This window comes from Rhipicephalus sanguineus, chromosome 4 (assembly GCF_013339695.2).
Source record: "Rhipicephalus sanguineus isolate Rsan-2018 chromosome 4, BIME_Rsan_1.4, whole genome shotgun sequence".
Lineage (NCBI taxonomy): Eukaryota > Metazoa > Arthropoda > Arachnida > Ixodida > Ixodidae > Rhipicephalus > Rhipicephalus sanguineus.
Genome location: NC_051179.1, coordinates 108,110,305 through 108,125,811, shown reverse-complemented (window position 1 = coordinate 108,125,811; position 15,507 = coordinate 108,110,305). Strand labels below are relative to the sequence as shown.

Below are 15,507 nucleotides of genomic sequence, written 5' to 3'. Positions count from 1 at the left end.
ACGGAGCCGAAAGAAGAAAGTTGACAAATCCGTGTACTACCCATCATTCCCATACTGGCTGAAGCGCCATGCGTTGCAGCTCCCATAGACACTAACGCCAGAGCTCCCTCTAGTAAGTATCGTGAGAAACTCTATGCTAAGGGCTCCACCCTACGAGGAAGAGCTCTTATCCTTAAACGAATAAAAGTTTTTTCCTCTCTTTCTCTCCCTCTCTCTCTCAAGGTGCAACTGAAACAAGCTATTTCAATCTGTTCTACATGCGAATTGCACTTATTTGGCTAGCACGACGAGTTTCGAACAAGTGGGCGAGCTCGGCGACGTCACCCATGCAAGTGGCAGCAGTGCAACGAATATATATGCACCGGATGAATATAAATAAAGAATGTTAACCATGTGCGACGGAATGAACTCTGGGCTTCTCCTGCCGAAGCACCATGCCTCAACTACTACACCACTGGAGCCTGCCTCATCAGGGGGAATAGGATTCCTTTAAGAATGTACCGCGTGCAAGCGGGTGCGTTTATACACGACGTTGTTGGTTTCCTGAACAATTTCCTTCGTGCAAGTCGGCGCGTTGAAACGCTTACCGCATTTACACAACGCTGACGGAGTGTCGTCGAGCCGCCGGGAAACCATTCGCATGGACAATGGTGGTTGACAGCTGTCGATGTGTGCTGCAATTTCTTACCACATCCGTGGTAAGAAATAAAAAGCTAGGTGTTTTAATTTTTGTTCTTGGTGTGGTTACCGATTTAATACCTGTGCCGGCGTTCTTCAGCGTTATGAAACGTCCGGTATCTGTCAGGTAATTGTGCAGGCCTGCTGCGCAGCCGAAATTGCCTCGTATTGCCTGAGCGTACTTTTCAAAACTATTTTGTTAGCAGTTCGAGTGCAACGCTGAACCTTGCTTATCGCTGTCCGTGCTTCTGCTCTTGACGAAGCCGGCCATCTTTTAGCACTGTGCTTAGCGTTGTTGCTCATTCAATTTGAAAACAAAAGAGCAGCTGTTTTTCTTTCGTCTCGGAAGAAACTGCTGCCGCAAGGCTCATAGCAAACGCTGCTCATTTCTGTTCTTTGTTTTTTTCTTTCTCTATTAACCCGCAGGACTTCCTCCGAGGCAGGGATTTCTGTGCACCGTGCGTGGGCTGTGGCCGCACGTACGTCACCGAGTGGCCCTTTGCGGCCACGGATCAAGTATCTCGTCAACGCTGCTGCAGATCGAGCGGAGATGTCTTTGAGCAGCTCATTGGGTGTCTCTTTCCATGCTGCACCGCAGCTTCCCTGCCCTACATTGCTCATCAGGCACCAGCAGGGGCCAGTAAAAAAAAAAAACGGAAAACAAAGCGGGCAACCTTCCTTCAAGTCATCGCTGTCCGGCTCTAAGCTGAAGCGCCGCGCAAGTGCGCGCAATAATTCTCGTCACCGGATCATTTAACAGTTGCGGATGTCTTAGGCCACATCTGTTCGACGATCCATCTTGCACTGATGTATCCTGGGGTAATGTAAGATGGTGGGAATAAAAAGGAGGTTCTATTTTTTTTCTTTTTCGGACTTTGGAGTGAGTGAGTGAGTGAGTGAGTGAGTGAGTGAGTGAGTGAGTGAGTGAGTGAGTGAGTGAGTGAGTGAGTGAGTGAGTGAGTGAGTGAGTGAGTGTGTGTGTGTGTGTGTGTGTGTGTGTGTGTGTGTGTGTGTGTGTGTGTGTGTGTGTGTGTGTGTGTGTGTGTGTGTGTGTGTGTGTGTGTGTGTGTGTGTGTGTGTGTGTGTGTGTGTGTGAGAGAGAGAGAGAGAGACTCCCGCTTTGGAGTTTATCACCGTGCTGCTACCCTGCATATCATCGTTTCGTGAATATTCGTGCGGCTTTTCGTTTGATAGCTCTCTCCTAAATAACTTTCCTGGCAGTTTCAATTTGAGCAACGAAATTTCAGCTGTCACCCATCCACGGTTGTGGCTGTGAGATTCTGCCGCGTGGCACGCCCGGTTCAATTTTCTTTCGCGACGGCTAAATTCTGGGAAGTTCACATCTGTCCGGAGCTTTTCGGTAAACTGTGCTCCTCAATGTACACGTGAATATTCGCTGCTAATTCGGGGTGCTAAAAACAATAAAAATCGTAACGATGATGACAGATGCGCTTGTTGCATTGTGCCAGGAGGCACGTGCTCGAGTTCGTTTGATTTTATTTTTGTGTTATTTATTTATTTATTTATTTATTTTTTTATTTTGAAGTGTGCGCCCGTCGTGAATTATCGTGTGCTCCTTTGTCTCTTCTAACATCTCAAGCACGAAAATGACGCCACCTTGTCTTTCTGGCAAACGCTGCCAGGTGTTCATGACCGCTCTGCTACAAACCGCGGCCACCGGCGATTTATGAACTGACGTTGCGAAGGTACCGATGAGTTAGTATAGATTGTTGGACGAGTTTGTTATTCGTAACGAAATAGAGCGCCAGAAAACGAGAGGAACAGGAGACGTGAAGGTGACAACACGAGCGAGGGGGAGGAGGATACAACTTTATTGACGCCATGAATTGGCTCAGGTGAGCGGTTGGGGGGGGGGGGTGGAATTGATTGAGTGAAAAACTTTATTCAATAAATAAGAGAGATAAGGGAGCAGCAAGGGTGGGTCCCTAGTCCAGGACTCCAGTGGCTGTTGCTGTACGCTCAGCCTGATCCAAGAGACCCTTCTGGGTCTTCAAGTCAGCTTGAGCGAGGACGGCCTCGCAAGGCTCCCTGAGTAAGGTCTGTATAGAGGATAGTTTGTTTGTTGGCCTAGACATATACACTCCCACAGTAATGTGGGTAAGAGACGGCCGCCCCCCGCACCATGGACATTGACCGGCGTATACCGTTGGCCACATTGCGTGCCAGAGGCCCAAGTACGGATAAGTATTTGTCTGTTTTTTTCTGTATTTCCGAGCGCCACCTACTCCGAGGGTTCAGGGAAGAGGAAGACTATGGGCCCTCGGCCCTCTAGGTGGCTGAAAGTCCTTGCGCTTCGGCGACCCCTATGGCCCTAGCACGCGATCAGGAGTTGGTCGTCTGGTCGTGAGCTGCGCAAAGCAGCCTCCCATTGCTCCCATCGCAAATGGGGGATTTGGCTTGTTTGGACAATGACGATACACGTGATTAAAGTCGGTTCGCGGACTCGAGCAGAGACGACAATGGGGTAAGGCGTCACCCTGATGAATTTGGGAATTGATGAAGTGGGAAATCAAAGTGCCCGTTTGAAGTCGGCGCCAAACGGTTTGCTCAGCCTGGGAGAGCGATTTATGGGCTGCAGTGGGTAGGCCATGCTGGAATTGAGGTAAAGTAATTTCATGATAGGTGAGTAGGCATTCCCGCGCGCTGCGAAAGGAAGGCAGACCGTCCACTGCCCGGTTGACGAGTGCTCGGACTTGCTCATGGGCGGCTGTATTCCCGGGACGTCCACAATGCACTGGAACCCACAAAATGGTGATTATTTGTTTAGGAGGTGGAACGAGTTGTAGGATACGGTAGGCAAGTAGGTGATTTCGACGCATAGCAAAATTACGGATGGCCGTTTGTGAGTCTGGGAATACCCATAAGCACGACCGGAGAATAGCCATAGCTACGTCGCTTCACAACACGAGCGAGGATGTCGGCGAAAGGTCTACGCGCGGCTTTGTGAGAAAAAGTGCATTTTAAGCAGTCTGACGCTTCAGCTGACATCCTTCGGTGCGGAGTTCTCTTTATATGTCAAATGTTATGTCAAATGTCTGGCCCCCTCAAAGCACAATGTACTTCGATTTAACCGATTAGGAACTACGTAGGCCCAAGCAGGCGCCGTCAAAAATATGTGACGTCACGGCAAATGGTGCGGGAATTCCAAGGTGGCGTCGCCACCTGTATTTTCTTTTTGCGCATTTTCTCGCTTATTAAGCGTCTTCTCGCGGCAATCGTGGTGTTTTACTTTACTAATGTGAGTACTTTACTAATGTGAGAAAAATCGTTTTGCTCTTTAGTGTCCCTTTAAGGAGAGAACAGGCGCAAGCCCATGCTCCCACGAAAATCCAAAAGCCAATGTGGGAGCCAACGGACGGAGACAAAGTGCGGATAGGTTGAACGAGCAGGATAAAGGGCCCTAGATAGGCTAGCCGACGTTTCGATGGGAGGACATATATCTTCGTAGAAGGCGCGTTGTCATCCTTGGCGTGTCAGTTTTACACGCACGCTAACTTGACGCTCACGTTAGCTTTTTCATTTTACATTAATTAAATTGCTTTGACTTTCTCAGTCGATTGCATTGACCACCCCCCACCCCCCATCCCCCCCTTCTGCCTTTGAAGCTTTCCGCGCCTCACGCTGTGTTGCACTCCCTTCGGAATTGGCCCGCTCTCGACCAAGCGACAATGCCATGTAATGGCGTCATTGATGATGCCAGAAATTTTGCCGATCTGCGAAGTCATGATGACATCACAGCCTGACACCAATTGGTGACGTCGCGTGACCTAAGTTTGGGACCGGTCGTGTCGCCAACGCCTGAAGCTTTATTTTTTCGACTCGCGAGACATATAAGGCTTTCACCTTAATAAAGCCTATGTGTGAAAAAGGCGAGGAGGAGCTGGGCGACAGTAAAAAAAAAAAAAAAAATCACACCATCTCCCGCTAAAGGGGACCATGAGGCGATGCGAAGCAGCGTTTCGGCATGTCGAGCGCGCGTTTCAGAGGGGGAGTGGAGAAGGGGGGGAAGGGGGAGGGGAGAATGGGGAGAGGAGGTGTGGAGGAGTTTGCGCATGCGCAGTAAGGGTGGTCACGCCGCACACCACCACCACCACCACTGGTTTGAACTCCGCCTTAAGATGATTCGCATCTAAAAAGCGCAGCTTGCATTATGTCGGGCAAAGGCTGGGTCACAGCAGAATTGGTGGGAACCTAGCTGGTCTTGACTTGGCTAGGGTTTTGCCCTTTCTTCTGTGTCTTTTCCACCTCTTGCTATACTGTACTATACATGACTATGCTTGCTCTCGCCAAGAGTTTCTCGCTCTCTCTATCTTTATTTCTCTTTCTCTCTCTCTCTCTCTCTCTCTGTACTCGTGCCCACGCCCATCAGAGTTATTGCATCCCACGCCGGATAAATGGGCGCAGTACGTGTTCTGAGAGTGTAGCAGAAGACCACAATGTAAGACGATTCTAATTTCTAGTTAGGATGAGAAGTCTGGGCTGAATGTACAAATAATTATTGCACTCGTTCTTTTATATATGTTTGCTCGTCTTTTGTGTTAAATCATTAGTTATAACTTTAAAAGTTCATATCAACAATTCTTGGCCAATCCCTCAGTGTGGGTATGAGCCATGTGTAGAGGCACATCATCATCATCAGAAGAATGCGCGTGCCGGTTCGTGACGACGATAATTTTCTATCTACGACACACGGCCAACGTCGAGCATAACAGCTCTGCTGTAAAAGCCTCCCGATTCTGATTGGCCGTTGGTAAACCATTGCGGATGAACATTGTATACGATGCATGTATGCCGGAGGCGCGACCAACCAAAAGAGGAGAAAAAAAAAGACAACAAGAAGGGGCTTCCATTATTGATTAAAAACAAATAGCGTACCAATGAGTTACACCATACAGAAAATACAGGAAGAATTCACTAACTACACGGCCGATCCCCTCCAATGGGTATGTGCCATGAGCAGAGGACAACAACAACAACGACCCGTTCTCGCTGCCCCACACCTCTCAGCGCACGTTCATACGCCGTGGGAAGCAAGAGTAAAAAAAAAAATGAGGCAAACTAAAACGGGTATGTGCTGAAACAAAGACAAAGCAAATCACAACTGCGTGAAGACAGGGAGGAAACAACAGAGGGCGGAGATGGAACCCATTGGCACGAACACGGCGCGGCGCTGAAAAATTCACGACCGCTTCCTCGTGAATTCGCGTGATTATGGCTTCTTCCTGAAGACCCTATTGTGCATTCATGGGGCTGACACGGCATGAGCTGCAGTGCACCCGCTGGCCTTCGTTTGCCCTTTGCCACTGTATACGTACGAGTGAACTCTCATTTTATCCCTCGGCCTTCGAACCCGTGGCCTCGGAGATCTAGCGCTTGTGCGAGACACCCGAGCCCCTGAGCATAATGTCTGGCATATTTCGAGCTATAACAGAGGCGCATGTCTCCCGTTTGCGTGAGAGGGGGGGGGGGGGCAAGGGGGAGCGAAATTAAGGGCATATTGAGAGGGAGGCGCTAAAAATAAATTCGCCGTGGCTGTAGTCGACACTGGAAGTTAATTATACTAACGGTTTATTCCAGCAGTCTACTTGCACGTCTAGGACAAGGAGGATGAGGACGAAAAGAAGAAATTAGGAGGAGGTCAACCAGACGCGCGTCCGGCTTGCTACCCTGCAGTGCGGGAAGGAGTTAAAAGAAACAGAAAAGGGGGATGAGGGTGCTGTCAGGGTGGGGCGTGCGTAACTGTCCACTGTACGCCTACAGGCGATCGCTTAGGCCAGTCGATTTTAAAAACAAAAGGCAGCTGGTAATTAAGGCCGGGGTGTAAAGAGAGGCGCACCTTTGCACTGTTGACTATTATTATTATTATTATTATTATTATTATTATTATTATTATTATTATTATTATTATTATTATTATTATTATTAGATATGCAAGCACAAGACATAGAAGAAAGACGGAGAGAGCAGGCTGGCAACTGCCACCTAGAGGGCCGCCACAACGCCTGCCTACTCTTTCGCGAGGAGGGAAAGGAGGATAGGAGCAGAGGAAAAGGAAAGAAGATAGGAAAGTGAAGAAAACAAATTTACGAAGACTTAGACAAAATAAGTAAAGACACGAAATAAACGTCTACAAACTGGCGGCCAAATCCGTTTGGTCCATAAAAGTCAGCAGAACTCGATGGGCCTGCATGGTCGCGTCGAGAAGCACACCCTCTCGGGAAGAGGTAAAAGTCAGTGGTCGCGCGCTTAAATCCAAGCAACTTAAGCTCTTTAATCAGCTGTGCCCGCGGCGTTACGAATTCGGGACAATCTAATATAAGACGCTCGAGTGCTTCACAGGAGCCACACGATGCACGCAACGAACTGTATACGCATGTCCTTGGAGGTGTAAGCGTTCGCTCACCAACTAACACCTCTGAGTTATAATGCAGTGTGTTTACGATCAGCTAGCACGGAATGCGATGGATACAGCGCTCGAACATCCCACGCAGAAACGTTGTTCCGCTTTTAAACGACTTCGCCACTTAGCTGAGTTCAACGATATGTGCTATAAATGCATAAATCTTTGCGATTTCGCTTTGTATATAGAGCACACAGTAGCAAATGCAATGAGTGTGTTTCAAGGAAGGGCGTTCCTATAAATGTATGTGTTCTTACGATCTTCTTAGTGGACTTATGATGCCGAGAAGGTTCTGATATTAAATTTACAGATTTATCACTCATAACAAAGTAGCCCTTTCACGATTACGCAGGTATGCAAAATCTGTTTGGCTTCGTGCGATTATGTAGAAAATATAATAACTGCTGGAGTTTCACGGGCCGAAACGACGATACCCTTATAGACTACTGTTTTTAACATTGACCACCTGGGGATCTTCAACGTTCGTCTATAGCAGAGGTCTCGAGCTCACCTCAGCTAGCGGGCCGCAGTCACGAAATTTAGTCCCGCAAAGTCCGGGACCGTGAGGAAGGTATGCATAGATATAGGAAATGGTCTGTTTGAGTAATTATGTGGGTTTCAACATGAATGACCTCATGGAATACGTTATTATCTTTGTTGATCGACTGCATATTCTATTAATCAATGGCTCTGTTATGCTGACTCAACAGCATCAGTACAACAGAACGACGTTGCAGAGTTTAAACATTTCACTTGCATGTTTACTAAGGTCCATGGGCCGCCATTGCAATGTGCCAGTCAAAGCATTAAACAAGCCAATTTTTGTTGAATTACGGTTGGGCTCTATCATGTTTTTCTTCTTATTGATTCTTGCATTCACTAGTCATCAAATACTATCCATGCCTGAAAAACTTCAACGGCAAGTTTGTTGACCCTCTCTAGTCAGAGAATCCAAAAAACTTGGAGGACGCTTGAGCTTCACCCCCCTCTAGAGGGGCAAGAAGCTACGCGAGCAGCGACATCACCTTGAGCATGTCCTCGCGATCGTATGGCCATATATACTACCCTCCGTTTACGTAGTCTAGTCCATCGATGACATAACTAACCGAGAGAAGAGCGAATGATTTGTAGTTGTCTTTGAAGCGCAATTGGAAACTTCCTGCCGTGTGCAGTGCTATAATATTTGGCTCACATGTTCACATGAGCCTCGAGTACCGATTGGCAGTGTTTCCTGACCACGTTCGATAAGTGTCGCAGGGCCCCTTTAAATTTAGCTACAACTAACTTCAACTGCCCTTTACGACAGGTCAGTCGTAAACTATAGTGGGCTTCGACCGACCTGCGAGTTCGAGAGGCATCTTCTAGCGTGCTTCAAAACGTTGGAACTCAAACTCCGTATCTTTCATTTATCCTGCATTGTCACCGTCATTCTCCCTCGCCTTAAGCTTACAATGTCCTCCCTCCCCCCCTCACCCTCGCCAATTTTTTAAATCCGATCCCCACCCTACCACGTGAGGGCGAGGGGGTACATATGCGTGAGGACGCCCTTGTGAAGTTGCTCTTTCTAGTCGTATATATCTCGTCTCAGCTTGGTGCTTGGATCGACTTGACCTTATTAACAGGTCGGGGGGGGGGGGGGGTTAGGAGGTTGCTGATACGAAAAATGTTACGTAATGTACAGCAGTTAAAATTATGACGCCTGTATGCGGAGGAAGGGAATAGGGCGTCACGAGATGATTAAACATGGAGGCGAAGATGAAGCGGCGTTCGTTGTATCTCTTTGTTGCACACGCAACGATATCAACGCGCATGAACACCGATCCCACCGTGTGTTTCCTCCTCCCCCTTCACGTGAGGGTGAGGAGCATCATAGGGAGGATCAAAGTTGTGCTTGGGAGGCTTCGGGCCGACGCGGCCATTACAATGCGTCATCCCAACGTCGAACTGGCCGCATTTATCACCGGGTGCTAGCTGTCCATACTGCTCTGTAGCAGTGATGGAGGCAGATGCGTACAACATAATATGGACAAGTCCAAGGCTTGCATTCGGAAAGCTACCGTCTCTTACTGCGAGCCGGTCTCTGCTACAGTGTCACGACCAGCTATAACCATGCATTGGATACATAATAACTGATTCCATAAGACACTGCTTCAGATAACACACAGCACCGGCCTTACAGCACATATATAATACCCGTATTCATTGCAAATACTATGCCTTAAGGGCAACTGTTCATCACAATGAAAAAAGATATATATAGTGCATGTGAGCATTGATGCTCCACCTCCTCAAGAGGTGCACTTTTTGCTGCATTCTTCCTCTAACCATAGCTTGCAGTTACACCAGTCCGGAGGTTTTCCGTGTAGTTCCGTTTCTATGAACGAAGCACGGCACTTCATCCAGGCACTAAACAAGTGCCGTCCGCGACTTCATTTCCCAACTGGAACGATGCAGCGTTCCGGTTAGGGCACCCTCGTGGTTAGTGTCCCGTATAAGTTAGCGGCGCTCTTGCGCGTATATCAGTATTGCGAAAGTTTCGCCGGCCACGTCTCCTCGAATTTCATCTCCATCCCAACCGACATGTGCTCGTGTAGTAGTAGTACGGTGTGCGCCGCGAGTTTGTAGTATGCTCCTCCATAGAGTGGTCGTTCGGAGAAACGCTCGGAGGGTAAATAGAACGCTGAAAAAAAAAAGAAACGAAGTGAGGGTAAACCAAAACATACAAGAACGCTCTCAAACCCGGGAACTCGCTGCCATCGAAAATGCATGAGAAAGGCCGCGCACGCATCAACGGCGGAACGTGTTTTTTTTTTTTTTTTTGTCTCTCGGCCGTGTCCAACATGTTCGCTTGCAGATAGCTCCCTCGTACCGTTTGATGCTGCTTTGTTTTGCTGACGTCCTGTTTATTTTTTTATTACACACTCGGTTTCGCGCTTCGTCTGCTGCTGCTGTTCTCTTGTTATCGCGTTTTATTTTTTCTTTTACGCCACTGTGAGCAACGCGACTCAATTACTGCGGCTCCATCCGCGGCGGTCTAGGTCTCGGAAACTTGTATAAGCTTCCTTTCGTGCTCCCCCCCCCCCTGATTCTACTCGCTGCGCACTCGTTCAACTCTGCGACAGCGCGCACTCAAGTACGACAGCGGCTGAGAGGCCAGTTCGTTTGTGGTCCGCGCGTATATCTATGTGGGCCCGTAAAAGGGGAGAAGACGAAGAGCTGTTCATTTCGAGCGCGGCATGTCGAGTTAGTACCCCTCTCCGCTGCCGTGCCGACCGGGCCCCGCTTACTCCTGACGTAGTACATTTCTTGGCAGTGTACGGACAGAAAGCAAAGAACCAACTGACTCGTACACGACTGCGATTCCCTCTCCCCCTCCTCCTCTCGGTCTGTGTAAAGCGCCCTCTCCCATCTCGACTCCCGGAATTGGCTGCCGAGCGGTGCGCGAAAGAGCGAACAGGGCTTGCGAGAGCGGCGCCATCAATATTAGAGCAGCAGTCGACGAAGACCAAGTCGGGGGCCCGAACAAGTGTGCTGCAGCCTAGGCTATATAGGAGGCCTAACAACTCTCGTCTTTATGTATATACGGCCGCTGCTCTCATACGCACGTCCCATGCATTATGCACGGCTCGATGCGCTTTCTCCGCTGTCTGCAGGTCTTCGTTCGCCGCGTAGAGTTTTTTTTTTTTTTTCCGAGACTTCGTTTCCTTTCTTTATCGGTCCCTCTTCGTACAGTTTACCCTGTGTATGTTCGAGTGTACAAAAAAAAGAAGAAAGAAAGATGGTGAAGCAAGCGCGCATGTGCGGTCTGGTCTACCGCGACAACAGCGGCGATGACAGCGCGGCAGTTCTACGAGGCGACCACCGTGACAGCGCTGCTGTACGGCGATTTCTTCTTTTTTTAACTTATTTTTTTACGCGATGTAGAAAATGGAAGGGCTGCGTATGTGGAATTGCATGATGAAAGCAACGAGAAAGAAAGTATAGAATTTGTTCGGAGTCGTGTTTGTGTATGAGCATGAGTACAAGTTCTGCTGAGAGTGTATATATAAAACGTCCCACTTCAAACGAGCCAGGACCGAGACGACACTCATCTTCAGGGACAAAAGCTCCGAGCGGTGCTTGAGATCGGGACAACAAAAAATAATAAATAAAATTTCAATAAATATTCGAAGAGAGAGAAAGCTCGCTGTGACGGGGCTTGTTGTTTACAGCCGCGCAGAGGCAGTTCTGTCGCCAACTTCGCGATCGAAGTGGCACGTAACTAAAATGAAAGATAAAGTAAAGAATGCCACACGAGAGAATCAAGCGAGCAGCGTTACAGTAGAGACAAGGATAATTCGAGGCTGATTACAAGCGACCCCCCACCAGCGGGGCCTGTACTTGTTTTTAAACGTACATATAATAATAGGCTCCGAAACGTCGTTGTCGCCGCTCGCGTCGTCTGCTATTTCGCCTCGCGTCGTCTGCTCGAACGAGGAAGCGCATCGTGTGCGCAGGCAACGGAACGATGGCGACACGTTTGTTTTCCTTCCGTTTTTAATCGCATTTCTTGTTTGTTCACTTCTCTTCTTCTCTTTCGTGTCCTATCGGTCCCGCTACGTCTCTGCCATTTCTTTTATTTTTCTAAATTTTCCTCTTCTTTTTTGCTGTTTCTTTTTCTTTTAGTTCGGCGGAGTCCTCGTGCCGCGCCGCTTCGCTTCCCTTCGGCGAGTCGTTAATAGCTTTCTTTTTTTTTAACTTGTGCTGGGAATTGAGAATGCCACTTATACGTACGGCTCGTCATTTTATTTTTATTTTTCTATGATACGCCGTTTGTTGCGTCGCGCTTCGCGTTCGTGGCGTCGCGTGGCTGCCACCCGCCGCCGCTGAAGAAGGCTCGAGGCGCGTTCCGCATTCTTCCAACTGATTGGAAAACTTGGAAAGAAGTAGTGACGCTCCGAAGACGAAGAAGAGGCCCCCGCCGTCATTGTTTTTCGTTATTGCGGCGAAAAAGACGGATCGAGGACGCACCACCGAGATGGCATCATGGCTTCGACCTCGACCGGTCGAGACCACGTGATCGAGCGACGGCTTTGCAAAGATGAAGCAAAGCATGGCAGCTGCATGGTCGAAGAGCGCAAGTACCAGACTTCGAGCGCGACGCAGGAAGGAACGAAAGAATGGCAGCAGGCGCTGCATTCTTCGGTGTATAGCATTTGTTTGGTGTTGAGCGTCCGCTCGTACAGACGATTCGTTGCGCAGGTCAGACTTGTCCAGAGCAACTCCAGTGAACATGTATTGCGGCACTATTAGGTACGTCAAACATAACGCATAAGGTAAGCATATGCAGTAATTGGCACTCATATAAGGAACGTACGAGTCGTAAAGCGTTGAGGAGCATCATGAACATTGTTGTCTGCCGCACATCGCTGAGTGTATGTGCGTGCGTGCGGGTACGTGCGTGTGTGTGCGTGCGTGTGTGTGTGTTTTGTACCGACGTGATTGGCTAGGAAACGCACAAAAAGCTTGTTTCTCAAAAATAAACGGCATTTGTCTTCTGGCCCCCCCCGTGCGGGTCTTGAGTTCCTCGACTGCCGACGGTCGTTCTGCCGCCGAATACGCAACAATACCATATATGTATAATGCTGTTAGATTAAGGCGAAAGCCTTATTAGTCTCGTAAGTCAAGGAACATTGCGAGACCAGGCGATACATCGCGAGACCTGGGCAAGATATCGCGTGACGTAATTAATATCACGTGACAAAATGGCGTAATCAGCAACGTTATGTTCTGATGTGATCATGACGTCACAGATCACATCAAGTAATAATAAAATAATTTATCGAATAATCAGCGCCGTTTTTGTTTGATTTTCAGCACTTTTGTTTTCCCGAAAGGATCAGCGATATTCCAAGGACAGGTCGAGTTTCCGTTGCCGTGTCGTTCCAAGAAATCCACACATAAAGACACAATTTACGTGAAATTGTTCATTATCTGTATCGTTTCTTATCTGTATCTGTTCGTTATCTGTATCGTTCCAAAATTGAATCTTTTTACATATGCCTTCTTATTCTAAGTACATATATATATATATATTGGACCTTTCTTTCCGACGTGTTTCCGAGCTTCGGCGCTTCGGTATTTGTCACAGTAATGCGCTTGACGTAATTTCCTTCACTCCACAAGAGACTTTTCTTTTAAAGTGAATTCTCCTTTGTCCTAATGCATAGGCAGTTCTGGGCCATCTGTTCTAATTCCCTAGTGAGCCAACTTTTCAGCAAACCAGCGTATGGGTCACTAACCGTACTCTGGCACGTTAGAACCCCAGAAATTATTTTTTCATTTATTTTTTATCGTTTCTCGCAAATTCCCAAATTGGGAGGTACAAACAGCTAGCGTGGTGATAGCCACGCCTTCGAAACGTCTACATCGTCGAGATGTTCACTGAAGAAATATATATTCAGCCAAAAAGGAACGCAGGAAGCGGTGAAGAGGGCAGGAAAGCGGCTGGACTATCAACTGCAAGGTGTCAACTCTTTGTTCAACAAAGCGGGGCTCGAATATATACAGTCACGCGCATAGGCGCGCGGGGTGGGGGGGAGGGGGGGGGGGGGGGGGGGGAGGGCAGGCAGAGGCTCACCCCTAGTCACCTAAGAGGGGGGAGGGCGCAAACTCTGCCCCATACATTGACTTAATAGGGAGGGGGGGGGGGGGCGCTGCGATGAACCTTCGCCCGCCTTCGCCCCCCCCCCCCCCCTGGAGGAGAACTCTGCGCACGCCTTTGGTCACGCGGTCACATGACCTCCTATATACAGTGACGCGGCCACAATCGCCTTTACATCAACCAAAAAATACAAACCAATATACACAAATATTCACAACACGCAATATACAATATACAATACACAATATACCAGGGGCGTAGCCAGAAATTTTTTTCTTGGGGGGGGGGGGGGGGTTCAACCATACTTTATGTATGTTCGTGCATTCGTTTGTATGTGTGCTTGTATATATACGTAAGCAAAACTGAAAAATTTCGGGAGGGTTTGAACCCCCAACCCCCCCCCCCCCCCGGGCTACGCCCCTGCAATATACAATACAATATACAATACCCAATATACAAAAAAAATACAACCGTTAGCAAAGCTAACGTGTATCTATTATATCTCAAACACCTCCTTATCGTAAAGGCTTTTTCCTTTCTGGGTAATGCCACAGAGCCGTCACTAGGGCACGCTTCGCCGTTCTTGGCTATGTGAAAGAGCTCAATGATTTCACGCGCCAGTTTGTCGCGACGTCTGCCAATGATCATCATGTGATCAGACCCGGCCGGCTCACAGTTGCAGTCTTTACAATGAAGCGCCAAATGTGATGTAGTTCCTTTTTCTAGTAATTTATAGTGTTCCCAAGATCTATCGTTTATGCAACGAACTGTCTGGCGTATGTACACCATCCCGCATGTCAGTGGCATTTCATAAACAACACGTCCATGCCCGATGCGCGCGGATAAACCACTCAGCGTCATTGAGGCAAAGAACGCCACAGGTACGCCATATCTACCAGCAAGCTTTTTCAGACCAACTAGCCCAGTAACGCGTTATACGTTCACTGACCTGCACCATATCCCAAGGTAATGCGTCACAGCATTGAGTTGGACGAAGTGCAGGTGGCGCATATTGCGGGTTGTGGAACGTCCACATGGTCTTCTCCGCCATCGCTGCCGGCATTCGAGCGGCAGCTGTATACGGCAAACCATTCAGAATCACTTGTACATGTTCGGACAGGCCATTCCATAAGGAGCTCCCTGCTGATATTTGAAAACGAGCGGCGATGCGCTGGCGTCAAACACGCTGCGACATGTGGCAAAGCTCCGTCGGCTTTACTCTGACGCATAGGTCGGCAAACTCACTCATGAGTAGACTCACTCAGACTCAGATCGTGCCGTGAGTCTGAGTCTGAGTGAGTCCGGGTGAGTACTATTTTGGTGAGCTTGAGTCCGAGTGTGCCCGGTTGAGAGAAATTTTAGTGAGTCTGATTCCGAATGAGTTCAGTAGAAGGAAGTTTTAATGAGTCTCAGTCCGAATGAGCTCTAAGCGCAAAATATATTTCTTGAGTGAGTCTGAGTAAGCTCCACACTTCTTTGCTGACCTATGGTTCTATCTACACAACTTAAGCATTACTACCAGGCTTATGTCGGCTCACGTTTATACTCCCGCCGACTCACACTTACGTCAAAGCACTAGCGTTCATACGCTAGCTCAATATTTATTAATCATAGGCGTGAATTACGTAGAAGGAGTGGGGGAGGGCAGGATGACTACACCCCCCCCCCCAAACTTTTTCACAGGAAGTTCTTGATAAAAATATCTAGTATGAGTCACCACTTTCAATAAAAAGTGAGAGAGAGAGAGAACAACTTCATAAAAATG

At 48.3% G+C, this 15,507-nt stretch overlaps 1 protein-coding gene across 1 annotated transcript in view; it reads left to right on the top strand.

Annotated features, from left to right (window-relative positions):
* LOC119390538 (probable RNA-binding protein 19) overlaps positions 1-1,539 on the top strand; it is a 104,330-nt gene extending 102,791 nt beyond the window's left edge. The window contains 1 exon segment of the mRNA XM_037658148.1: positions 1,105-1,539. The gene's annotated coding sequence lies outside the window, so the exon portion shown is untranslated.
* Positions 1,540-15,507: the final 13,968 nt, after the last annotated feature.